This window comes from Pteropus medius, unplaced genomic scaffold (genome assembly GCF_902729225.1).
Source record: "Pteropus medius unplaced genomic scaffold, Ma_sr-lr_union100, whole genome shotgun sequence".
Classification (NCBI taxonomy): Eukaryota; Metazoa; Chordata; class Mammalia; order Chiroptera; family Pteropodidae; genus Pteropus; species Pteropus medius.
In genome coordinates this window covers 14,127,038-14,151,458 of record NW_024354503.1, presented here as the reverse complement: position 1 = coordinate 14,151,458, position 24,421 = coordinate 14,127,038, and the positions used below count along the sequence as shown (strand labels likewise).

Below are 24,421 nucleotides of genomic sequence, written 5' to 3'. Positions count from 1 at the left end.
ATACTTGGTTCCTGAGAATATAGAAGAATTGAACTTCTGGTTGGCAGTGCAGAGGGTCTGAGAGGCTGTGGAGTCTTCTCTATGAAACTCCTTCATGTGGTTGGGCACTTTATGGCTCATGGTTTCAGAGTTTGGCTCTCCTGGACATTTTACGGCCTAATAGACTGATTAAATTCTCTCTCTCTCTTTTTTTCCCTTAAATGAACAAGAATGGCTTCTGTTCTTTGCAAGTAAGAATTGTGACTATTACACCATCTGTCTTAACATCTGCTATAACAAGACACCATAGACTGGGTGGCTTAAATAGCAGACATTTCTTTCTCACAGTTCTAGAAGTTGAGAAGTCCCAGATTAGGGTGCTGACAGATCCTGTTTTGGGGAGGGCTTTCTTCCTTTTTTTGCAAATGGCCATCTTCTCCTTGTATCCTCACTTGGTGGAGAGAGAGAGAGAGAGAGAGAGAGCATCTCCCTCCTTATAAGTGCACTAATCCCATTCATAGGGCTCTACGCTAAGACCTAATCTCTTGCCAAAGTCCTCACCTCCTAACACCATCATGTTGAGGGTGAGGCTTCAACCTATGAATTTTGGAGTCACACAAACATTCGGTCCACAGCACCATCCTTTAAGAGCAACTGAATAAAAGACTTTTCTAATACCCTGTCTGGGGCCCTAGATTCTGTGGATGTGCATGTCTTCAAATGCACCACCTCACTCACATTAAATTGTCTGTCGTCTTCTCGTGTTTTTAGTAGTTGGGTCTGTCTGCTCACCGGGTGGGAAATATCTGAAGGCAGTGAGCCTGTCTTTTCTTCTTCTTTTTTTTTCCTTTGCATCATTTCATAGCCAGAAAGAGATTGCGAGCTTGTTGGCTAATCCACTCATCTTATAGGCAAGGTGGGGCTCAAGATAGTGACCAGTGAGGTGCCTGGCCAGGGACTGGAGGGAGCAGGACAACCGGAGCCAGGCCTTTCCTTCCCATTGCCCTGGGAGAGCACTGAGCCCACACATTGTGCTTATGGGGAAGACACATCATGACAGCACTTGAATTTAAACAGGGCCTTCTGAGGCATTTGAAATACTTCATCAACCTGCAAGTTCCAGATTTGTACTCCTGGGAAGTATAAAGGTAGGAGAAAGACTCTCTATTTAAAGTAGATAAGACTGAGGTCCAAGGAACTGAAGTGGTTTGCCTAAGATCAGTATCAAAGTTAAGAGTCTGCAGCTCTTTGGATTTCCATGTCTGTTCCAGGAAAACCAGAGGATGTAGGTTCCAGTAATGGAAACACTTCCTAAGATGCATTTGGGGCTGCCACCTGAGACTTTTATTTAGGGGTTCCTTGGGGAGGAGAGGAGAGGAAGTCCCTGTATTAAGTATCTATTGCTGCTTAATGTATTGTCTCAGAGTTTAGTGGCTTAAAATGACACTGGTTGTTTATTATCTCTCAGTTTCTGTGTGTCAGGGATTTGGGAGGAGCTCAACTGGGCGGTAATAGTTCAACACCTCTCATGAGGTTGCGGTCATGGGATGCCTGTGGCCCACATCATCTTGAAGTCTCCTTCACTAACATGTCTGGTGCCTGGCTAGGAAACTGGAAAGGCTGGGGCCCCCAAACATCTCTTTCTCTCTCAATCCAGTAAGGCGGCTTCAGGGTGGCTCAGGGCTCCAAAGGTGTGTGTCCTGGGAGAGAACACCAGGCTTAGCCTCAGAAATCATGCAATGTCACCACCACACTTTGTACTTCAGTGAGTTAGAAGTGAGCTATTGAGTTGGCTGTATTCAAAGGGAGAGGAATTAGGCATCATCTCTTTATGGGAAGAGTGTAAAGAATTTGTGGAGTTAGCGGGACCAGGATTGGAACAGCAGACCCAGCAGCTGCTTGTCTTCCAAACGACCAGCATTAATATATTGAGAGAGCCAGAGAAGGGGGTCTGACTTGGGAGGTTTTCTTTGGGTTGTTACCTCATTTTTAAGCCATTGTAAATCCTTTGGGGAACAAGATTCTTGAGGGTAGCTAAACAAACAAACAAACAAGCCACAGCAAACATATCCTTAAGGAATTATTTCTAGTAATAACTGTAATACTGCCTCTTTATATTTCTATAGCATTTGGTCTAGACACATGTTGAACGACTTGTCAAAGATTACATAGCAGGTCAGGTCCAAAAGAAAATGAGAACCAGAACCCAGGTGTCTTTTTTCTTGATTTCTCTTTGCTCTGCTGTATCAGCAAAACTCCCTGAACAGCCTACTGCTTTATGAGAATATTCTCATTTTTGTCTCTCCTCAAAATAGTAGCCGTGATCCCCATCATTGACTCCTGGGCAGCTGCAGCAGGATAACAACTGGCAGCTTGGCTCCGGCTATTGCTGGGCAGGACAAGGCTAGGAGAACCACAGAAAGCACTGGAGATAGCCCCGCGCATCCCACAGAATCAGAAACTAAGGTGGAGTAGGTTGGTGGGACAGTGCTTAACTAAGACTTTTGATGAGTCATGAGACTGGTGGCACTCAAATCCAGGTCTCTTAATGTCAAATCTAGTTTACCCCTCTGTCCCACCCCCCCACCCCTGCCCCCTTGGATTCTTGTGTGTTTCTGAAATGAGAAGCAACCTCATTTTGCAAAAGTGGCTTGCCTTCAATCACCCATTGGGTTCCTCCCTGCAGAGACCCTGGAAGAGTTATTATTTTGGACAACCTGCCAAATGAATCAGTCAACGTGCAATTATTAAGCACTCTCTGTTAATCCAGCATTGTGCTGGTATGAATGACACTGAACATAAAATCTTGGTTTATATCAACTTTATAGAGATGGTTTCTGGCTTCAAATAACTTTGTGACTCAAAGACCACAACGTATACTATTTAACCAAATATTGATTACACAGATGACGCAAAATGGTCTAATTTCACAGAAATCACACCTTTACCAGTACTTTCTAGGAAAAACAAATAATTAATAGTAGTGTGCTTTTATAAAAAACACACATACATATGACGGCAGTGAACTTAAGTACTATTGGAAAATCCGAAATGTGTGGCAGCCTTCTAATTAAAAAGATTGTTTCCTGCAAACTCAGATGGAATATCCTCTCCCCGCTTCTTTTTTTCCCCCTATAAAACAAACTTCCTGCAAGAAATGTGAAATTTATTATGAGAGGGAACATGCTAACTTTCCAAATACCCCAGTTGGTCTGAGGAAACGAGGCAATGATGACTTGGAAAACACCTCCCTTTACACACACATCCATTCACACGTGTTCAGGCCCATCGCCTTGGCCCAAGTCAGCTCCCTGCAGCTGGACTCTGACAGCAGGGGGCATGTCTGGTGAATCAGAACACTACAGATTAAAATCACCTAGTGGGTCGCCTGCTCCCACCACCAGACTAATCCAAACTCCAGCTTTGTCTATTGTACATCCTCCACGACTTTTCCCAGCCAAGGTTTAAATGACTCAAGTTCCACCATGTTCCCTGGAGAGGTTAGACTGCAGCCAAATAGAACGAACTCACCGTTTGGAATTTTTTCCCTCCTTTTATTGAATCTAATTTTTCCTTTCTTTCTTTTCCTACTGTCATGTTCTTGCTGGTTCCCATTGGACCACCCATTGTGCCAACCTTTCAAATGTGTGGACTGGAATTTCCCAACGTGATTCGGTCTATGACACACTTTTGAATTGTCGGCAGTCATGGCTGTCGCGCTGGGGTCTCATCTTTAGATTCAGGCACACTCTTAGGTCAAGCCATCTGTCTAACAACACTGTTGATTTTCTAAAACACGCACATGCAAATATCACCTCTTCGTGCCAGGGCCCATCATCTCAAGTCTCAATCCCCTGAGCCAAGTTTAGCACAGTGGAATAGGAAAGAGGCAAAATAGGAAGAAAGCTTTTGAGATCCAAAAAAAGATTAGGCTGCCCAGCTGAGAATTACTGTCGAATACGAATCTAAATGAAACTAACTCATTTACTTTTCTCCCTTAGGGCATTTTTAGTCTTCCTTTTAACATTTCATTTTGAAATTCTATGACAATTTTCTAAGTCCTCCTTCAAAACCAAAAGCAACCATGTCTAATTATTGGCAAATAGAATATTTTGGTTGTTTAATTCAATCATAATGTGGGAATACCAGAAATAAACCTGATAATAATATTTACCATTTAATCACCCATTGGGCTGATAAATGTATAAAAACATATGCAGTCTCATTTAATTTTGAGGGATAGTACAAAGCCCATCCTACAGGTGAGAAAACTGAGGCTATGAGATATTAAGTAACTTGTGACGGTCATAGGCCTGGAACTGGAGCTCAGAGGAGCTGGAGAACATAGTCACCGCCAACACTGTCTCCTGCTCTTTAAACAAAATCATCTTGGAATGGCAAAGGAGAAGGTGGAGACGGAAGCGGGTTGGGAACTGTCCACATCCACACAATTCAGCACTGCTGAGCTTCTGTCTGCTGTTCCATCATATGGCACATAGAACAATATGCACCAGACCCAGTGACAGCTGCTATGCTCAGATTTACTCATGTGCACGTCACTCTCACAAATGTTACAACACCGCATCGACTGGGTCTAAGTCATCAGGTATAGACGGTCATGGGTAATCAGGGCTTTGCTTGTGAGGAAGACAGCCAGACCTAGGCCTAGGAGAGGCTGTTGCACAACGATGTTCTTTTGTGGTTTAGTTTTACTTTTGGAAGTCTCTTCAAGGCTGAAAATGATGCTACTGGCTCCATCCATCACTGACGCTGATGTGCCAAACATAGTGAACCAGAATATCCTCTATGGCTTTTAATCTCTTTTATGTTTTCCCCCTCTTTATCTCTCTGGGCTGTACTCTGGATAATCACCCGGCTTCTTTTTAGAACTCTGTTCTTCAATTCCCTAAAACATACGATGGCTATATACTATCTCTTCTCTCCCTTTCTCAGAAGGATATTGCCCCCAAATGACATATTCTCCCCAAAGCCTCCTCGAGGCTCCGAACCTTCTGTCAGTCACAGAAGGCTGGTTCCCATGGTGCTGGCCCCAGCAGCCTACTCTGGGGCCATGCAGCTTTTCACATGCCATATTTCTGAACATCCAAATTCCACCCTTTCTGTCTTCATGACTCAGCTCATATTCTGAATCTGTGGCTTGAGATGTTCTCAGTTATTATGCCTTTAAATCGCCTCTGTCCCATTTTTCTCTTTCCTCATCTTTTGAAACTCTGACTAGATATATCTTGGACCTTTTTACTTTATCTTCTATGGCTTCTAATCTCTTTTTCCACTTCTTTATCTCTCTGGGCTGTACCCCGGATAATTTCTCCAGCTCTGTCCTCCGAGTCTCAAAGTCTCTTTTGCATGGTGTGTTAAATATATCCACTGAGTTTTAATTTGTATTTTACTTCCAGAACTTCATCTTCTAGAAGTTCTGTTTTATTCTTTTCACAAATCTGCTTACCTTTTACTCAAATTTCGAAGCTATATTTCCATTAATTGAAAAACAGTTACATTTCATTTTTGAATTCCAAAACCGGAAGTCTTTGCAGGTTGATTCTGCTGTCAGTCACTTCGGCTGGCTCTTGTTCTTGGTGCCTTGTTTTCTTATACTTATGCTGATTTTTAGCTGTGAATTTCTCATCTTCCTTAGAAATTGCTGGAAATCCTCCAAGGCCTATGGAAAAGGTGAATTTCTTCAGGAAAGATTCTGTTTGTTTCTTTGGGCGCCTGTTAATCATCTAGTCTGAGATCATTTTAATCTAAATTTTCTGCCTGTGTTTTTTCAGATGACCCATGTTGAGTGAATTCAGGCTATAAATACACAAGAAATCTGGCGAGTAGTTCTCTGAAAAAGAGTTTGGGTTTATTTCTAGTCCTTCCTTACACTGAGGGTATAGCCCCTGAAGATTCAAATTTTACAGGACGTCTCCTCTGACACTGTCCACCTTGGGCAGACCTGGGTTTGGTCTCTTGCCCACTAAACCTCACAAGGCTCCAAACATATCACTTCCCAAGTTCGCTAGATCCAGAAAATTCCTTCAAGGCAAATGCCATCTTCAGTGCTCTTCTCACCTTCTGAGTTCTGCCTTCATTTATTTCTTTGGCCAGACTATTCCATACTTTCTTGCTAATTCATGGAAGCATTTAAAGATAATAAAAAATATTTTCCCTGCATTTTTAGACACTTGGAGGAAGGGGGCTAGTCTGGACACCTAGTCTACCACATTGCTAGAATCAGAAATCTCTGTTTAAATCCCACCTTTTCTAAGAAGCATTCCACAGCCTCTTCAGCCTACAGAGCCTCTTTTTTTCTCAGAGCCTCAGTAAAATTTAACCAAGTTAGTCATTTGGCATTGGAGACAGTTGACTCTTCATCAACATGTGATGAACTGTCCGAGCTGAGTATCTATCTGAGCCTGTTTTGTTTTTTTTACTTTCTATCCTATCCAAGACCCAGAGCAGACCAATTAACACGTGGATGGTGAGCCCCTCATGTTCCCTCCTTTCTCATGTGCTGTATTTTATGTTCCCCCACTCCTTCGGGTTCTCCCTGTTTGCTCTCCTCCTAGGTAAGTGAACACATTATGAGTGCCACCAGGCTAAAGGCACTCCCTCTACTTTATTTGGGTCTCAGCAAACTACTTTCTAATGAGCCTGAGGAGAGGAAAAGCTCATTTTTCTGAACTGAAGAAAACAGTTGGTCTGGGGTTAGTATATTTAGATACTCACATGTTGGAAAATACTGATTTAATCAATAATTTAGGACAGAATTCCCAAAAAGAGGTTCTGGAGATGGGTTACAGAGTGCAGAAATCTTGGTCCACTCATCCCTCACTGCTGAGCCAGCTCCGAGGCCACCAGTCCCACCAGCATGGCACCACCTAACAAGCAGCTTCATCTGTTTGCTGCCCCGTGCCACACAAATGTTATGCTTCCTATGTGAGCCATCATGTGAAAAAGGTTGGGAGATCCTGAATTGTAATGTCTGTACCATAGGATTTGGCTAGCAGTGTGATTTAGAGAAAAAAATTAAGAATTCGGGGTCAGATAGACTTAAGTTTGTATCCCTTCTCAGCCACTGACTTATGTGACTTTAAGCAAGTTTCTAAAGCTTCTTTTGGCTTCAATTTCCACATATGAAAAATAGGGATATCACCTACTTTGCATGGTTCTTATAAGGATTAGAAATAATATCTGTAAAGCAATTAGACCAGGAGTTGGTTTGTATAGACAGGTGCTTAAAATAAGCAGTATCCATTATCACTGATGTGGTTACTATCATTAGAGAACTTGACCCAAACTTCCATCAGAGCCAGAGCCAAAAAAATTGAGAATGAAAGACAAAAAGGAGTTGGGTAGAAACTTGGGAAATAGTTGCTGTCGGATCTCTCAGTTATAGATTGTCCCATGTATCTCTCTTTAGGGCCTTTGTGGGTTTCAAGATGGGTGCGGCAACCTCAAATCAAACCCACTGAGAGGTGGTGAGGACCTGAAAAGGAGAGGTGAGTCTGAATATTGAGACACCTGCCCTAAGCCTGAAGAGACTATTGGGGTGTGTCTCAAGGGAGTGATGGATAATTGCTTTGCAGAAAGAATTATTCACATCCCAACCAGATTAGTGTCAATGGTGAGCTGGCCCTCTGCAGTTCATTTAGAAAGTCATCTGTCGGTCGTCTTTGTCCTCTTTCCATTCCTCATGTCCCACTAATCTCCAAGACCCTCAGTTATTCTCTTGGCATGTCCTTTGCATCTCTCTTGGTCTGTTCGTTTATCTGTAACACGATGAAGATAATAATGATACCACCTATGCAGATGCTAACACACACCCCTAAATGGCCTAGCTGAGGCTTCAATCTATACTGTTGGGCCCCCAGACTGTGCTCTTTCCCAGACCAGACTTGTCTGGGAAACGGTCATATGATGCAATAATTTCACTTCTGGGTATTTATCTGAAGAAAATGAAAACAATAATTCAAAAAGATATATGAACCCCTATGTTCATTGCAGCATTTTTTACAATAGCCAAGACATAGAAACAACCTAGGTGTTTATCAATAGATAAACAGATAAAGAAGATGTGGTACATATATATAATCGAACATATACAATGGAATTACTCAGACATAAAAAGAACGAAATCTTGCTATTTGCAATAACATGGTTGTATGAACCTAGAGAGTATTATGTTAAGTGAAATACATCTGACAGAGAAAGACAAACACTGTATGATTTCATTTGTATATAGAAGCTAAAAAAACAAAATAAACGAACAAACAAAACGAAACAGAAACAAACTAATAGATATAGATAACAAGTGACAGTTGCTAGAGGCGAGGGAGTGGGGGGAGGGCATCACAGGAGAAGGGGTTTAAGAAGTACAAACTTCCAGTTGTATAATAAGTCATGGGGATGTAATGTACAGCACAGGGAATAGAGTCAATAACATCATAATAACTCCATATGGTGACAGACTTATTGTGATGATTACTTGGTAAGGTATATAAATGTTGAAGCACTATGTTATACACCTGAAACTAACATAATACTGTATGTCAATTATAATTAAAAATAAATTAATAAAAAAAGGGCAGGGACCGTCTCTCCCGTGTTCTGTGCAGCCCTGGTACAACCTTCTGTTGGAAACAGAATCAGCCACAAGTACCTCCCGTGTGCCTGCTTATGGAGGCCTGCCAGACAGGATGACCCTCAGACTCTCTCTCCTTCACAGACACCCAAGGCTCTCCCTGGCCCTTTTTGCAATATGGCTGCTGGGCATAGGGAGCCTCTTTGGCTGGGGTTGGCCAGACCGGGTCCCCTCCTGTGGGGCACTGGTCAGGAGTGGGTGACACATCTGGCTGAGTCAAACTAAGGCCTCCTCCTGCACTCAGGAGTGCCCTCCCATTTACATGGCACCACCTCGGTGGTTTCCGGGAGCTGATCTGTGGACACTGTATTTGCATCACAGCCTCTTCTCGGCCTTTCTCATCCCTCGTCCTCTTCCTCTCTGATGGTCTGAGTCCCAAGATCCACATATGGTTCATTTTGGTATTTAAAAAAAAATTTCCTGGCCAGAGGGTTCCGGCTTCCAGGAAGGCTCTCCCATGGCATGTGGGAGTCAGAAGTTGCCTTGGGGGGCCCGCCTGTGGTCAGGCTGTCTGCTTTCCCTCCTCCTGGAGGCCATTCTCTTTGACTCACCTCTCCTTCCAGTGTGAATTATTCTTGCCTTGACCAGCGGGACCACATGGGAAGAAGTCTTGGAGAAGCCCACGGCTTCCAGTTAGCTGGAAGGACACTTCAAGAGGACGTGGGTGTGCCCTTGGCCGAGCCTCCCTCCATACCAGGCCTGACCCTCAGCTGCCCAAATCTATGGGTGGGACTAAGCCTGAGCTTTCCTACTTGATTTGTAACCCATTTCACCTTCTGATAAAATCATGCGACTTCTCCTGCCACCAAAGGATACTTTAAACAGCTCTAATTAAGAATCATTACTTTACATACGTTGACCCTATAGAGAGACTCTAGCCGTATGCTCACAAACCAAGAAGATGGTAGGACTGTCCTTTCTGTCTCTTAATTTGTGAAAACAATAAAGAGTCATTCTTGTTAGTCATCCTATAGGATGTCTAGCAAGTGTCTGTGGAAGTACAGGTGCTCTTCCCTCACCCCATCCCCTGCTTCCCGAAGAAATACACATAAGGAGGCCAGGGGAATGGGGCACTGGGAGATGTGATTCCAAGCAGAGAGGAATCCCAAAACCTTGTGCCCCCAGGAGCTGTGCTGGAAGAGGCCAGTTTAGCTGTGAAAGATCAGGCGATCATAGGAAGTCTGCTCATAGGATCCAAGGCCTGCTTGCCTCCTCTCCCCTTCCCTCCCCTGTTTTCAGACCAGTGAGTGGGGACAGGATAAACAGAAGGCTTGAGACCTCACGTGGGAGGCCAAGAGAGGCAGGACCCTGGGGGAAAGAGCAAAAGGGCCAAAAGCACCGTGACGTCATGGAGGGAGAAAAGAAGGCCTCCCACACCCCTATGGACTCCTTACAGGAGAGAAGATAAGACTCAACCTTGAAGTCAAGACGGATGAGTATATCTGGGGACTCCCTGTTCAAGCTTGACTGACTAATAATACCAAGGCTGATACCCGCTGTCCTCATTAACGTCAGAACTTGTGATTACACAGTTTCACACCACATTTTATTCTCCATCCCACACACTGAGGATTTCAACATGCTTATGTTCCCCTCCCCTCAAATAGCACAGAGCCTATAGCTCTGGCAGTTGTTGTTCTTTGATACTTGAGCAAGACCTGAGTCTCTATAGCATCAATTTCTCAACCACATCATGGCCTTGGTTTCTCAGGATTTTACAGACGAGAAGCGCCTTGAAATTGCGCGTTTGGATCACCTTGTCTACATTCCTCACCCTTGAAGCTCCCCTTTCCTCTCCCTGTACGGATAGCAGCTTTGCCACAAATCACACAGCCTCTGTTCTTTCTGCTTCCCACTGGCCATGGCCTTCACAGAGACCAACCAAAACCAAAGACCGCAAGCTGTGTCTATAACTTGTGATCCATGTCCCTGTTGGAGATCAGCCCCCGCCCCCTAATCCAGAGACTGTCATTGATGAAAATAAAGTGCGTATTTGAACAATAAAATAAAAAACACACTATTGGATTAAAAGCCTAAAATAAATATCCATGGGTCCATACTTGTAGAAATAAATGTGAAGAAATAAATAAATGGGGGAGGAGAGACAAAGCTTCCTACAGAAGAATTCCAAATATGTCAATACTCTCTCCTCCTGGAGGAGGGGCTTAATCTTTCCCCTTTGGGGTATGAACTGCCCACAGTGACTGGCTTTCAAAGAATAGAGGGTGGAAAGCAGGAGGGGACCACTTTATAGTGGAGAAACCTGGCAAATGCTACCTTGGCTAGGTGATCAAGGTCGACATCACCAGCGATAGGCCATGATGACAGCATTGTTTCTGGTATGATGCATTGAGAAGGGCGCTTCACCTCTGTGGTTTTCTCCCAAACTCATAGCCTCAGTCTGTCTAGTCATGAGAAAACATCAGACAAACCGAAATTAAGGGGCTTCTTATGAAATGCCTGACCAGCACTCTTCAAAAGTGAGAAGGTCTTAAAAAACAAAGACAGACTGAGGAGCCTAAGGAGACATGATGACTCAATCCACTGTGGTGTCTTGGATAGGATTCTAGAACAGAAAAAGGACATTAGTAAAAAAAAAAATCTGGTGAAATCCAAATGAAGTCTGGAGTTTAGTTATACTAACATACCAGTGTTTCTTAGTTGTACTATGGAAACTGAAACTAGGTAAGAAGTATAAGGAAATACACTGTACCATTTTGCAACTTTATTTTGGTAAATCTAAAATTATTTCAAAATAAAAAAGTTTATTTAAAAAGATGAGGTGAGCTGACCTGGAACATTTCTTTTGTACGTGTGCTTTATTACACAATTAATATATAAGTACAGTTTCATTATATAGGCTTTAAGCAATCAGAACTTCACAGAACAAAACGTGTTCTGCCCTATTCCCCTGCCTTCCACTCACTTCTTTAGAGCTAATCATGTCACTTATGGCTCAAACCTGGGAACTGCTTGCCATGTTGCAAGGCTTTGCCAGAAATGCTTCATCTCTGCTGGGTGATCGAACTTAATCTTCAGAACAACACACTGAGGTAGGCACCACTAGTCCCATTTTACAGATGAAACTGAGGCACATGGAGATTAAGGACACAGGTAAGAAGTGGTAGAGCTGGCACTGGAGCCCAGGTAATCAAATGCCAACATCCATGCTTTAACCAATTAGAGAGGAGATACCACTTCCACTGTTTGCATACAACCCTCATAAACACACACACCCATGCACGCGCGCGCATGCGCGCGCGCGCGCACGCACACACACACACACACACACACATACACACACCTTTTTTGGGGACTAACATTCATGTCACTGGCAACTTTATATTCTTAACAACACATTTCAGTGTACTTCCATGTCAGTGTCCAGGCCTACCACCATCTTCTTTAATTGTTGTATGCCAGTGATTTTTAACCAGTGGTGCTTTTGTTCCCAGGAAACATCTGGCAAAGTCTGGAGACATATTTAGTTGTTACAGTTTGGGGTGTGTGCTCCCCAGACTTAGGCCACTGGTGGGTAGAGGCCAGGCTAAACATCCTGCAATGCACGAGACAGACCCTAAATTATTATTTTGGTGCCTAGATTGCAAAATCCTGCTGTATGGTATTCTGTGGAAAAACTAGATGATTCCTAAAGTCCTTCCAGCTCTAACATGTCACATGGATTATCACTCAGGGCCTTTTCTCTCTAGAACTTCCCAGCTCTTCCTGTTCGGTCCTGTCCCAGCCCTTCCTGCTATGGATTCACCCCCTCAACTCTCCTCACAGAACACAGGTACTTCTCAAAATCATGCTGTGCGTCACCTCTTGCTATATATACTTTTTTTCTCAACCGAATTGCAAGCTCTCTGGAGAGCAATAATGATGTCCGTTTCTGCATTATCCACGAGGCCAGGCATGACGCACATAGTGGGTGAGTCAGAAAGTGACATCACTCTCCTTTCTAAAGAAGTCTATCCACAGTGGCGATATTTTATCCCAGGGTCCCCCGGCCATGGCTACACAGTGGAATGATCTGGGATAAGTAAATACAAGTGTCTGAGCCTCTTCCCAGACACCAGCTGAAGGTTGGTCCTGTATATCCACATTTTTAGAAAGTTCCCTCGGTGATTCTAATGTACAATTGACGGGGCTAGTGAGTTACCACGGCAGAGTTATCACAGACATCTGAACCAAATTCTTACAGTTTTTAAGATAAATTTGTGTCAAAGAAGTGGTCACATCCAGTTTTTGTTCACTAATCCAGGGCTTCTCAAATTGTAATGTGCACATAAAGCACCTGGGAACGTGTTAAAAATGCAGATTTGGATTCAGTAGGAGAGAGTGGGGCCTGAGACCCTGCATTTCTAGCAAGTTCCCAGGAATGCTGGTGCTGCTGGTCCAGGAACAACCCTTTGCGTAGTGAGGCTTTATATGTAGTTTCAGTGGCTCAGGGCTTTCTGGCTGCTCCCCAGACTTAGGCTCCGAAATGTTTGCCTGTTCCCCGGCCAAGCACCCAGCCATCCTCTTGGAAAACTCAGCTCAAGCACAGTTGAACTGAAACGAAAGCTCCAAGGAAAAATGGCAAATGTTTACTGAGAAGTGGAAAATAAAAGCAGGGAATAAGGCAAGAATATGACAACTCCTAAAGTTTAAAAAACAAAACGAAACAAAACAAAACAATGCAACCCAAAGAGGAACTTCGGGGCCCCTTCCAGTTTTAACAGTCTCGATTTGATGTCCATTAGAGTGTCAGCTAAGATCCATCAAGAACGCAATTTCCTCCCGCAGACCAGGGACCTCATTTGTGCTGCTTCGGCCGCATTCTGTTCTCCATCAGTGGGATTTACGCATATGGAACCGAGTGTGGAATTGGGCCCATTACATTTAACTTCCTATATCTGACATATTTAATACCTACTTTTCAAATAAATGAAATCCCTGTTTAGCGCCAGCCTCGAAAGTTGTAGTTGGTTAGGGGTTTTTCATGGGCAGTTCTGTCTGCACGAGGCAGTTCTGTTAGACCCAGCAGCCTCAAGAAGAGTTGAAAAGTCTTAAAAAAAAAGAAGACTGTGCAGTGACCAGAGTCTCCCGGAAACGGAGGGTCAAGGTTATAGAATAATGGAACAATTTTTATAAAAAAGTTTTATAAAAGCTTTTTAAAAGTCTCACTAAAAGAAGAGCTGTTTTGTGTCAGAATTATAATCACACTAAGAAATGTATGTGTCTCAGAGTTGGAGTAGGAAATGCTTCTAGAAGGTACCAGATCTATGCACCTACCTTTATTAGGTGCCATTCCAGAGAGATTGATTCATGGGTCTTGAGTTTGCAAAGTAAAATAGCAAAGTCCTAAGTTGGCCCAGATTTAGTTGACCCTCCAGGTCCTCACAAATGGTCTGAGCTGATCATCATTGACAGCTCAGGAGACTGGGGCTTGTTAAGTGGGTGGCTGAGACTAGAGGTCAACACCCATACACACTCCACCCTTACTAACCAGCCACCTGGCCAACAGGTGTTGAGGTAGATATACCACGGGGTATCTGGGCTGGGCCAGTGCTGGAGCTCTGGAAACTGGAGCTCCTGGGGAGAAGAGTGAGGCAACCGCATATCCTGTCCTCCACCCCAAGGACCCACTGGCAAGAGTTCATTTGCATAAGGTCTCCTGGTTTGGGGCTGATAGAGAATAACGTGTGTGTAAGTGAAGGGGTATTTAGGAGGAGAGAAAAATAAAGATAATGGAGGGGATGTTGTGTGTTTCCTAGTCTTAATGAAGAGATGGAGAGAAGCTGAGAAGCTCTTTTCGAGGCCTGTTCTGTGAGCTTTCAGGACTCAAGCCCTGTTCCTTCTCAACACGGTAAGAAGATGACAGGGGGCGGGGTCAGCCATTCTCCCCTTTCATTTACAAAATCCAGACTCTCTAGCCAGAGTTGCCATCCTGCAGATGTAGAGGCAGTGTCATGACAAAGCCTCTCTTTAAACCCAGTCTCTGGGTTTAGGGTTCTGGAATTGGCCAAACAAAGGTAGGTGGGTGGGTGGGTGGGGGGGAGGTGTGCAATTAGAGTGTACAGGAGGAAATATGTGTGAAGAATTTGGTTCTCTGCTTTATAGTATTCCCTTTTGGCTACTCACCTCTGCCCAGCATGCATCAGAGCTCCCAAGAACGGAATACTTTGTAAAAGTAAAAAGGATAACCTAGAGAAAAATTCATAGTCGTGATGTTTTCGTTGCTTTAAATGTCCTCAAATCCTCAGTTCAAGTTCAGGGCTCAGCTCACCTGTCATCCAGCTTGGTTCTCTGACCCACCTGCCGGATTCTGTCATGCCGCCACCACCTGGACATCAGTATTTAGGCTGGAGCTGGTCCTTTCCTTCTTCCTTCTGCTGTTGGAGCTACAGGAGCTATGTGAGCAGCTTGCGACTGAAAGACGGATGGATGGAGTGCTCCTCTCTGCACCCAGCCCTGCCCCCATCTCAGCCTCGACACCATAACAAACAGCCCTGTAAAAAGCACTTACATTTATGAACTGTTTATAAATTTACCGACATTGATTTATGACGCTTGGCTGGACCTGACATTAGACTCTTTAGGGGTATTTCTCCCCCCCCTCCTTTTTTTTTTTTTAAAGATATTTTAAGTGTTAATGTTACGGTTCACATTCTTAATATAGCCACACTCCAGGAACGACGTGAAAGACAGCTGGGAGCCCAACCAATGACCCGTGGGCAGGAACCAAGACGTGATTTATGCCGGGGCTGGGGCTGGTGGAGAAAGTTGTTTCTGGTTGGCTCAGAAACAGGCTGTCACTCCAGAAGAAGACCCCTAAGAGACCGGCTCAACTCTGAGGGGCAGTTGGGAGAGGCAGGGAGAGGACAAACTGGATCTGGAACTGCATAGACCTCACTGCTTCCCAGATGTGTGACCTTAGGCAAACGATTTGATTGCCCTGAGTCCCAATTTCCTCATTTATGTGATAGGGACAGTGATACTGATTTCAAATGGTTGTTACAAGAGTAAACAACGCAATATTTATAAACTACCTGACTCGGCCTCCCTTAGATGGGTGCTCAGTAAATGTTGATGAGAATTATGGCTGATCAGTGCTGGGCATGCAGGGCCCTGGAGAACTTTTTCAAACAAAGCTTAGTCAACAGTGACTTGCCTTATTACTTGTTAACTGGTTTTGTGTAAAGTTGGGAATAGAAGTATGCCATAGCCTCTTCAACGGAGGTGTGCAAAGGTCACTGCACAAAGCAGTGGTCAGTTCAGATGCCTCTTTCCAGCCATGCAAAGACGTGGGGTGGCGGTGGGGGGTGGGGTTTGGAGGAAAGTGAGAATGAAGAAGTTCCTTCCACTCCCAATTGCTCTGTCCATCCCACGCACATCACGATGAACAAATATTACTTCCGCTGGGTCACTAAACTTTAATTATTACCTGCATCTTTATCTACATCTCCCTATGTCCGCTAAGAAAAGAAGGAACTAACATTTATTGAACACCTGCAGTTGTCAAGAACTTGGGAGGACTTCTTTCATTTTAAATCTCACATTATCCTCTGAAAGTGAGTATTGTTTTTATTTTACAGATGAAGAAACTGAGGTTCAGAGAGATTCGAGTAACTTGCCCAAGATCACACAGCTAGTAAGTGGCTGAGATAAGACAGAAACCTAGTCTGACACCTAACCATCCATTAAACTGGAATCTATGTCCAATCTCTCTATATATACATATTAAAAACAAAACAAAACAAACCTCTGAAATACTGACTGAGGGTCTCTGAGAGCTCCTTGCGAAAACCGGCCCAGGGCACAGCATGTCCTTGAGAGCAGGGAATGTCCCAAGTTAGCTTGTGCCTGCTCAGCTGCTGGAATCTAGACAGACCCACCTTTCACCACAGAGCCTTTCTGGGCCTAAAAGAAGAGCAGGAAAAACAAAGACAAAAGCAAAAACCTCCCGCGTAGTTTCCTTAGGCTGGAACCCACTGGCAGTGTCCTTCTTGGACACCAGGTGGCGCCCGAGTAAGGCCAAATGGGGAGTTCGGTGCAGGGCTGATTTCTGAGGGGAAACAGTGTCCACAGGCCGTCAAATAGAGTGGGTTAAGGTGACCGCCAGTGAAAGCGAGTTGTCCCGGCTCTGGTCAGGTGTCATTTTGGTCAGAAACTATTTGAGGGCGCCCTATCTCGACTAAGCCACCTGGCCCCACTCCTGCTGTCCAAGGCAGAGTCACAGGGCAGGGGTTGTGGGCATAGGGCCTGAAGGTCCTGCCAGGCAGGTGAGAGGGGCAGAACATGGAAGATGTGTAGTGGGGAAGGCTCCTTCTGTCTATCTAGGAGGCCTTCTTCCCAGAGTCCCCTCAGAGAGGCACCCTCTCCTCAGCTCTGGGTGGTCCTCCATGGTGCCGTGGACACCAGCAGATGTATGTGGTTAGCTCAGAGAAGCCCTCCTTAGACCCCCAGCTTCTGATGACAGTGGAGGAAGGAGCGGACTCTCTGACATTAGGGCAATGCCCTTCTAACCCTGGCCCTGTCCCTTCTCCGGTTGTCCATGGAGCCTTGAGTCTTGATTTCAGTGTGGTACGATGTTTGAGTGAAACATGGACACCTGGGGGCCAGGGAACACTGACAAGACAAAAACCTTAGCATTATAGCTCAAGTGGTGAAAGGGATAACTGGTATGTCCACATCACCCCCTCCCTGCTCCCACCTTCTCATGACTGGGACTATCTCAGTCCTCTCAGGACATGTCAGCTTCAGAAATTCCAGCGTTTCTCATAAATCACTGAAAATAATCTATGATATTTCCCGAACAACTTCTCTCAGCCAGCAGTGGGACATAACTCTGTTGGGTTACGTGTTTTGAGTTTGGTTTAGACGATAAGGTCCCCCATGGTACATCGTGTCATCCTACAGGCTGGGTGGGGGCTGTTGGCGAGGGGAGTGCCAACAAGGACAGGCGCCCTGCCACCTAAGCTTTCATCCTGGAGACCCTTGCATTCTTCTCCGTCTGTGTGCTGTGGATTCCAGAGCCAACATTTTCTAGTCTCACAGGCAGAGATTGAGTTCATTAAGAGACTCATTAATTACATGGCCAAGGGAAGCAAGGGGAAGAAAAAAAAGCATGAAAATGTTCATTTAAAGTTAATTGCTGCTCAGACTCTTGCTAATTGAAGTAGCTCAGTTGGTTTTCACTTATGTACCTGTGTGTGTTTAAAGTGGGATATTGCACAATATAAACTAAGCCACATCACAACCTAACGATCTGGAAAATCTCGGTTTAATAAACAAAGCTGGCTTTGAGTTACTCAGGAGAAATGTACATTCACTCGCCTTCATTGACACATGCGTGTGTGTGTATGCATCACACACACACACACACACACACACACACACACCCCTAAAGCACCAAGATCTCAGAACTTCTGTTCATGTCTTTTCCTCTGTAGTTCAAATTAAACACAGTCTCAGTCTCTTGCTCTCTCTCTTCCTCTCTCTTTCTCTTATTAAATTTATTTTTAACAGCACCTTAAAAAAAAAAATAAACACACCCCTCTGTACCATTCCTATGCCAGGTGCAGCCAGGGGCAAATTTTTACAGCTGAATTACATGACCTGAAAAATACAGAGCACATAATGAGGACATTGACAGTCACCCATCTATAGCGCCGGCCAACGGCTGGTGTAATAACATTCCTGGAGAGAGCAGTAGCCTGAGCAGCACCGGAGTCAGGGCTGGAGCCCTTACTCAGCATGAGGAATTATATATATCTTGGAACTCTTTCCTGAACCTAAACATTATTGCTAAGAAAGGGATAACAGTGTGAGTGGCCACCGCTTTCCAGCCCAGGCTCACACACTGCTGCGTATGTGAGTTTCCACGAAACGCTGAAGGGAAAACCTGCCATACTCAGCTCTGCCTGGGATAGGGGTGAGGACAGAGCTGAAGGCCCAGGACATCTTTAGCTCTGGAGTGGCACTGATGTGGCATTGAAGCTTGGCACTCTGCAAGTGTCTCCTGAGGACCCCTAGAAGATGTCATGACTTTTTAAAAGTCTTGTGAGCCATTCACCATCATAGCTGACTAGCATCAACCTGGAACCCCCAGTTATCTGGGGCTCAGATCAGAGCCCCCTCAGCGTCAGCATCTGTGACCGTAGCCAGGAGAGATGGCAAAGCTGTCAAGCTGCAGGAATTACAGCAACAATGATGGCTTTTAGAGGGTGGCCCATCCTAGATGGATTCTTTTTTGTAGGTAAAATTCACAAAGCATAAAATGAACCATTAACTATTTTAAAGTAAACAATTCAGTGGCATTTAGTACATTCGCAAGGTTGTGCAACCACCACCTCTGTCTGGTTCCAAGACATATCATCACCCCCAAAAGAAACCTCCTACCTATTAAGCAGTCACTCCTCACCCTTCCCAGCCTGTGGCAACTTCCAGTCAGCTTTCCGTCTCTTTGAACTTATCTATTCTGAGTGTTTTATATACTGTGTAACTTTTAATGCAAGATATAGGTTAAAAACTTCTTGATGTATAAAATGCATAAAGTACACAGATCCTAACCATATAGCTTGAAAAATTTTCATAAACAGAGTAAACCCAAGTAACCATCACCCAAATCAAGAAACAAAACATTATCAGTTCCCAGAAGCCCTCAATACCGCCTCCTAGCCCTACTCCCCAGAGAGAACCACTCCCCTGATTTCTGTGTCATGGATTACTTATATCTGTTTTTGTACCGTTGTGTGTGGTTGTAGTTTGTCCATCTTCATTGCTGTATAGTATTCTATTGTGTGACTAAACCACAATTTATATATCCATTTGATGGGTGATGAATATTTGGGTAGCTTCCAGCTTTCAGGCTACGTATCTTTAATTGACATTCAAGTCCAAAAAACCTGTTGAGTGGATTTCTCAGACAATAGCAGAGAAAAGCATCAAAACAGAAGGAATGGGGACACGTTGGGGGCGGGTTTCCACTAAAGGGCCCCTGAGGTTTTAAATAGTTCAGACATGTTATGACTTGAGGCACAGCGAGGGAAAGAAGAGTAGAGGCAAAGCACCTCTGGGCCTTCTCTCCCTAAGTAAACTGGAGACCTTCAGGGTAAAAGGTCATGGAGTCAGAAAAGGCCAGACCAACTTCCAAGGTTCAGAGTTACCTGTCTTCCACCCCGCATTTAGGACTCCAAATGGACAGCTGCTTGTTCTGCCCAAAAGGGTATACCTCAAGGCCCACCTGGCCATCCCTTCCTCTATAATCTGTGCCATGCAGAGGGACAGGGAGCTGGGCACACAGCGGGGACGAGTCTGACTAATTGAACAATTGTGGTCTGCGGGCTGCTCAAGGCAGTTTGTTATGAATCTGGGCTTGCCTGGGGGTTATCAAGCTGACCCTTCGTAAGCTCCAGCTTATGCTAAAACCTAGCCGTAGTAGAGAGAAGACATGCCTTGAGTCTGTTGTCCAACAGACCTGAGGCCAGACCCAGGGGAGAGACACAGAAAGACACCTCCAATACATCCCTTTACACTTTGGCTGAGGTGCATTCCCAAATTACTCCTCTTTAGAAATCAGTAACTGATTGAAATATATTTCCCTTTACACATATATTGAATTGTGCCTTTTCCTGTTTCACTGTCTGTCTTGTTATTCACACAGCTAAAGCAGACTTTTTCAGTTTCTGCCTTGGCCAGCCCTATTTCCAGAATAAAGATTTGGGGCAGCCTCTTTGAAAACAAACAAAAGATTCAGGTAAAAGAAATGCAGCCTGAAGACACCCAGACTTCTTACCTCCTGTGTTTATGCAGGATGAGCAGAGTAGAGCATCCTTTCATTTCCATCCTCTGTGCTAAGCACAGCTTATGTGAAGAAGTGGATGAAATGCTCACCCTCCAGTATACTTCTCCCAAGCATTTTCTTTGTGGGAAGAAAAGATGCCTCTGAATGCAGATTTCTCAAGATTAATTTCCTTTCCCATTGTGGGTGCTGTTAGGACAACTTCACCACCTCATATCCCCATGGACATTACATCACTGGGGAAATGGGTTAGGAATGAAGCTCTGCAACGAAAGCAGAGTTGAGAAGGAGATGGGGCTCACTTATGACTCCTGAGAGCAGAGGGGGAGCCCAGAGCAGGGGTCCTGTTCCTGGGTGACCTAGGCTCTTTCTGTTTTACTCTGCTCATCCTTCGAGGTTCTACTCAAGTCTCCATTTCCTGGAAAATGTGTTCCAACTGCCCGCCCCCCACCCACCTCTCTACCCAAATCAAGAGCCTCTTAAGTTGTGGAAGGAGGGGCGCGAGCAGGCCATGTCTTCTGTTCACATCTCAGGTCCCATCACGACACTCGGTGAGATGCAGGGTCTCCATAACTTTTTGGTTGTCGATGACAACGGTGTGAAGTAATTGTGTGCTTGGCTTTTCTCCGTCAATGTAATCTCGATGAGGGCTCTTTTTACTCAGAATTCTGGGATATTGAAAGCCAGAGACGATACGCGAGTTTGAGGCAAGCATCATTTCCCTCTGATGGATTGCCGGTGGCAGGAACCCTGTGTTGAATATACCGGGGTGGCCGGGCTCAGTGGGAAAGCGTTCTTAGATGAATTAAGCAATGCCTGCCATGGGCGTGGAGCAGCAAGGAGCAGCGAGTGTGCCACAAATTTGCCATGCTTGATCTCATCCAACTGCTTCATCTTACAGTAGAGGAGACTGAGGTGCAGAGAGGGGAAGTGACTGTATCCAAGGAAAATCAATTTCCTAAAAGGACTTTGCGCTCTGGGCGATGAGCTAACACGTTGGCACCATTCGCATGTGGCCTTCTTGAGCACGGTCTTCAGAAGACCGTCTTCTGCTTCTCTTTGTGGTGGTGGATTTTGACACGGGAAGACATATTAGGAAAAGGCATGACTCAGATCTTCTGAAGCCGCTAAAGAGCATATTAAGCCATCAACAGCTTTTTCTGATTTTCGGTTTTCTTGCAGTAGTTGAACTGATTTTTTTCTTTTTAATGTAAACAGACTTTCCCCTCTGTAGCCAGCCAAGTCCCCCCCTGCCTCCACTCCAGTGAATCTATTAGAGTATGGCGGCTTTTATGACTTCACGACTGAAAGAGCTGAAAAAAGCGACCGGATGTCATAAGAATTTGTGCTGCTTTTTCCGAGATCAATCCCCAAGGTTTTAGCTGGGACTTTGCTCTCTTAATTCCTCGAAATTGGCCGAGCCCTGTCGCATTGCTGAGTCTACTTAGCACTGACTTCATTCTGAATTATTTCCATGTCAGTTGTTTAAACATCTCTAGCTCCAGTAGATAGTGAGCCTCTCAAGGGCAGGGACCATGACTTATTTATTACCATGTCTCTCCCATAGTCCAATACGCTGCCCCGAACTCTGCCCATTCACTGGTTCATTCATTCATGTATTACCTACCTGCACGTAAACCACTCGCGGAGTGGCTACCTTGTGCTGCCAGAACTTGTGTTGGGAAGAATTGCTCAGGCAAGATGGGTCGTGCAGGGACCATGGAATATTACCATTTTCATGGAGCAAGGACTCAGCCGAATGTGAGTTTTCTTTGCACAGCTTGATAGCTTTTAGCGTGGTGAATGCATCAACACAGGGTTCCAGAGGGATCTGATTAAAGGGCAGATTTAGAAAAGTTGGGTAAGAGGTGACAGCAGTTCTTTGAGGAGAAAAAATAGCTCCAGCTTCAGAATCCTGGCTGCTATTTCTCTTCTTTTATTCTTTTTTTACATATTTTATGTGAAAATTTTCGAACATATACAAAAGTAGAGGGAAGAGCATAACAAACCCCATGACCCATTCACACATCAATTACCTTTAACTCATGACCAGTCTTGTTTCATCTTTGTTTCATTCTCTGTCCCTGACTGGACTATTTTGAAGCAAAGCCCAGATGTCATATCATTTCATTCATATATTTCAATATGTATTGCTAACGATAAGAGATTTTTTAAAAGATACTCCTACTGCCATTATACATCTATAAATTAACAATTCTGTGAGTGTCTCATGAATGTTTCTTTTTTATTTTTAAACAGTTAAATTTTTACTTGTTTGATTCAGTATTCAAATAAAGTCCATGCATTGTGACTGGTCAATATGTTTCTTTTAATTTTTAGCAGTAGTTATTAACTAGGGTTAATTTTGTTTCTAAAGGGTGCTTGGCAATGTCTAGGGACATTTTCATTTTTGGTAATTGGGTGGGGGTGGGGGTGGTGCTACTGGCATCTAGTGAGTGGAGGCCAAGAATGCTGCTAACAACCTACAAAGCTCAGGACAGCCCCACAACAAAGAATGCCCAATCGCAATGATCAAGCGTGTTGAAATTGAGAAACTCTGACCTAAAGGTTCCACTTCTCTTTTTTTCTTGCAATATCTTTGTTGAGGAAACCAGATTTGTGGTCCCTGCTCTGGACCGTGCTCCTCACACCACTGTGGGACAATTCAACATGTCCCTGTGAGCTCTGAATTTTCCTATGAGATGATGGTTCGATCTGCCCACATTTTCTCAAGGTGGATCCTTTGTCTGGGCCTCTTACACACATGGGCATTTTCCTCAGTGGGTGCATACTCTGTCTTTAGCTGTGTCCTTGTGTTGGCAGCCAACCTGCCTCACAGACGGGGCATGCTTGTGGGAAGCACTGCATGAACACCACTGTCACAGGAGAGGCATCTTCAAGGGCACAGACTCTCCCGGTGGCCCCATTCGGCCTCCCTGTGCATCCTTCTCCCAGAAGGTTAGTCATCCTCCAGCTTAATAAGCAAAACATCTACCCTTTTGTGGTTTTGAATTTGACACTAAGAAGGTTGACATCTAACACAGATGCAAACTCTCAAAGCAGGTTCCAGGAATTAAAATTATTCTTAATCAAATTAGCCCTTGAAGCGTTCCGGAAGCTCCAGTTTATGCAGTTGGCGTGCTGTCCATCCACATTCCCCAAATCTTTAGAAGCTGAGGCATGGTACACATGCCCCACACAGTGACCCCACCACTTGTCCAAAAGTCAGGTTCTCATCACCCCACGGGTTGATGGCAAAGCAGAGACAAAAGTAGAGAATAAGACCCCTGCACGGTGAGGAAAACAGCTCAGGGCCCTGCGGTGTAATGTTTAAGACAGGCAAGGCCTTCGCCCAATAATTGTGCGTAAAGTAAGACACACTGTCAGCAGCCAGAGGTGAGAACTGACAGAGGAAGAACAAACAGAAGGACTATTTAAAAAAACCCAAAGGTGTGGGCCTATTTAGGGTGGAGATAAATAGCCTTACTCAAGTAGCTCTAAGGCTGTAATTACCTCCACCATCCTCAGTCTTGAGGACACTATCGAATACATAAGAGCAAGAAAGGAATGAAGGTGGAGTCTAAATAATTGAGGGCTGACTGTTCATCATGGGCTACCGGGGCACAGAAGGCAAAGACAGCCTGGCCGTTGAGAGGTTCATGTGGGCACACAGGCAGGATTTTTGTGGGGTGAGATGAATTCCATGAATGAGGGAGCCCAGTACAGGTGGGCCTAGTGAGGCCTGGGAAAGTGTCCAGGAGAAACTTTGAAGAGGAGTAGACAAGTAGAAGGGGACCTGGCCGTACTGACCTGAGGAGGAGTGTGGCCTGCAATGCAGTGCAGTGCACAGGAGTGGGGGGAGGGGCAGAGAGAAGCAGGGGCCGGGCTAGGATGCTCTGTGCAGCAAACCAAGTGCTCAAAATGAGTTCTCAGAGCTATAGGGAATTCAGAAGATGTTAAGCAGAGGAGAGACGTCGTGTGATTTATATTTTGGAAAGGTTATT

General features: G+C 44.7%; 1 long non-coding RNA gene across 2 annotated transcripts; it reads right to left on the bottom strand.

The window, feature by feature from the left end:
* Nucleotides 1–11,419: 11,419 nt before the first annotated feature.
* On the bottom strand, nt 11,420–16,523 carry LOC120596104 (uncharacterized). Of its 2 annotated transcripts, none has more exons than XR_005651083.1 (4): nt 16,377–16,523; nt 14,901–15,043; nt 14,756–14,818; nt 11,420–13,679 (listed from the first exon to the last, which is right to left on the bottom strand). It is a non-coding gene; the product is annotated as an uncharacterized LOC120596104 (long non-coding RNA). The 2 variants fall into 2 exon arrangements; XR_005651084.1 differs by having other exon boundaries at nt 16,392–16,523.
* Nucleotides 16,524–24,421: the final 7,898 nt, after the last annotated feature.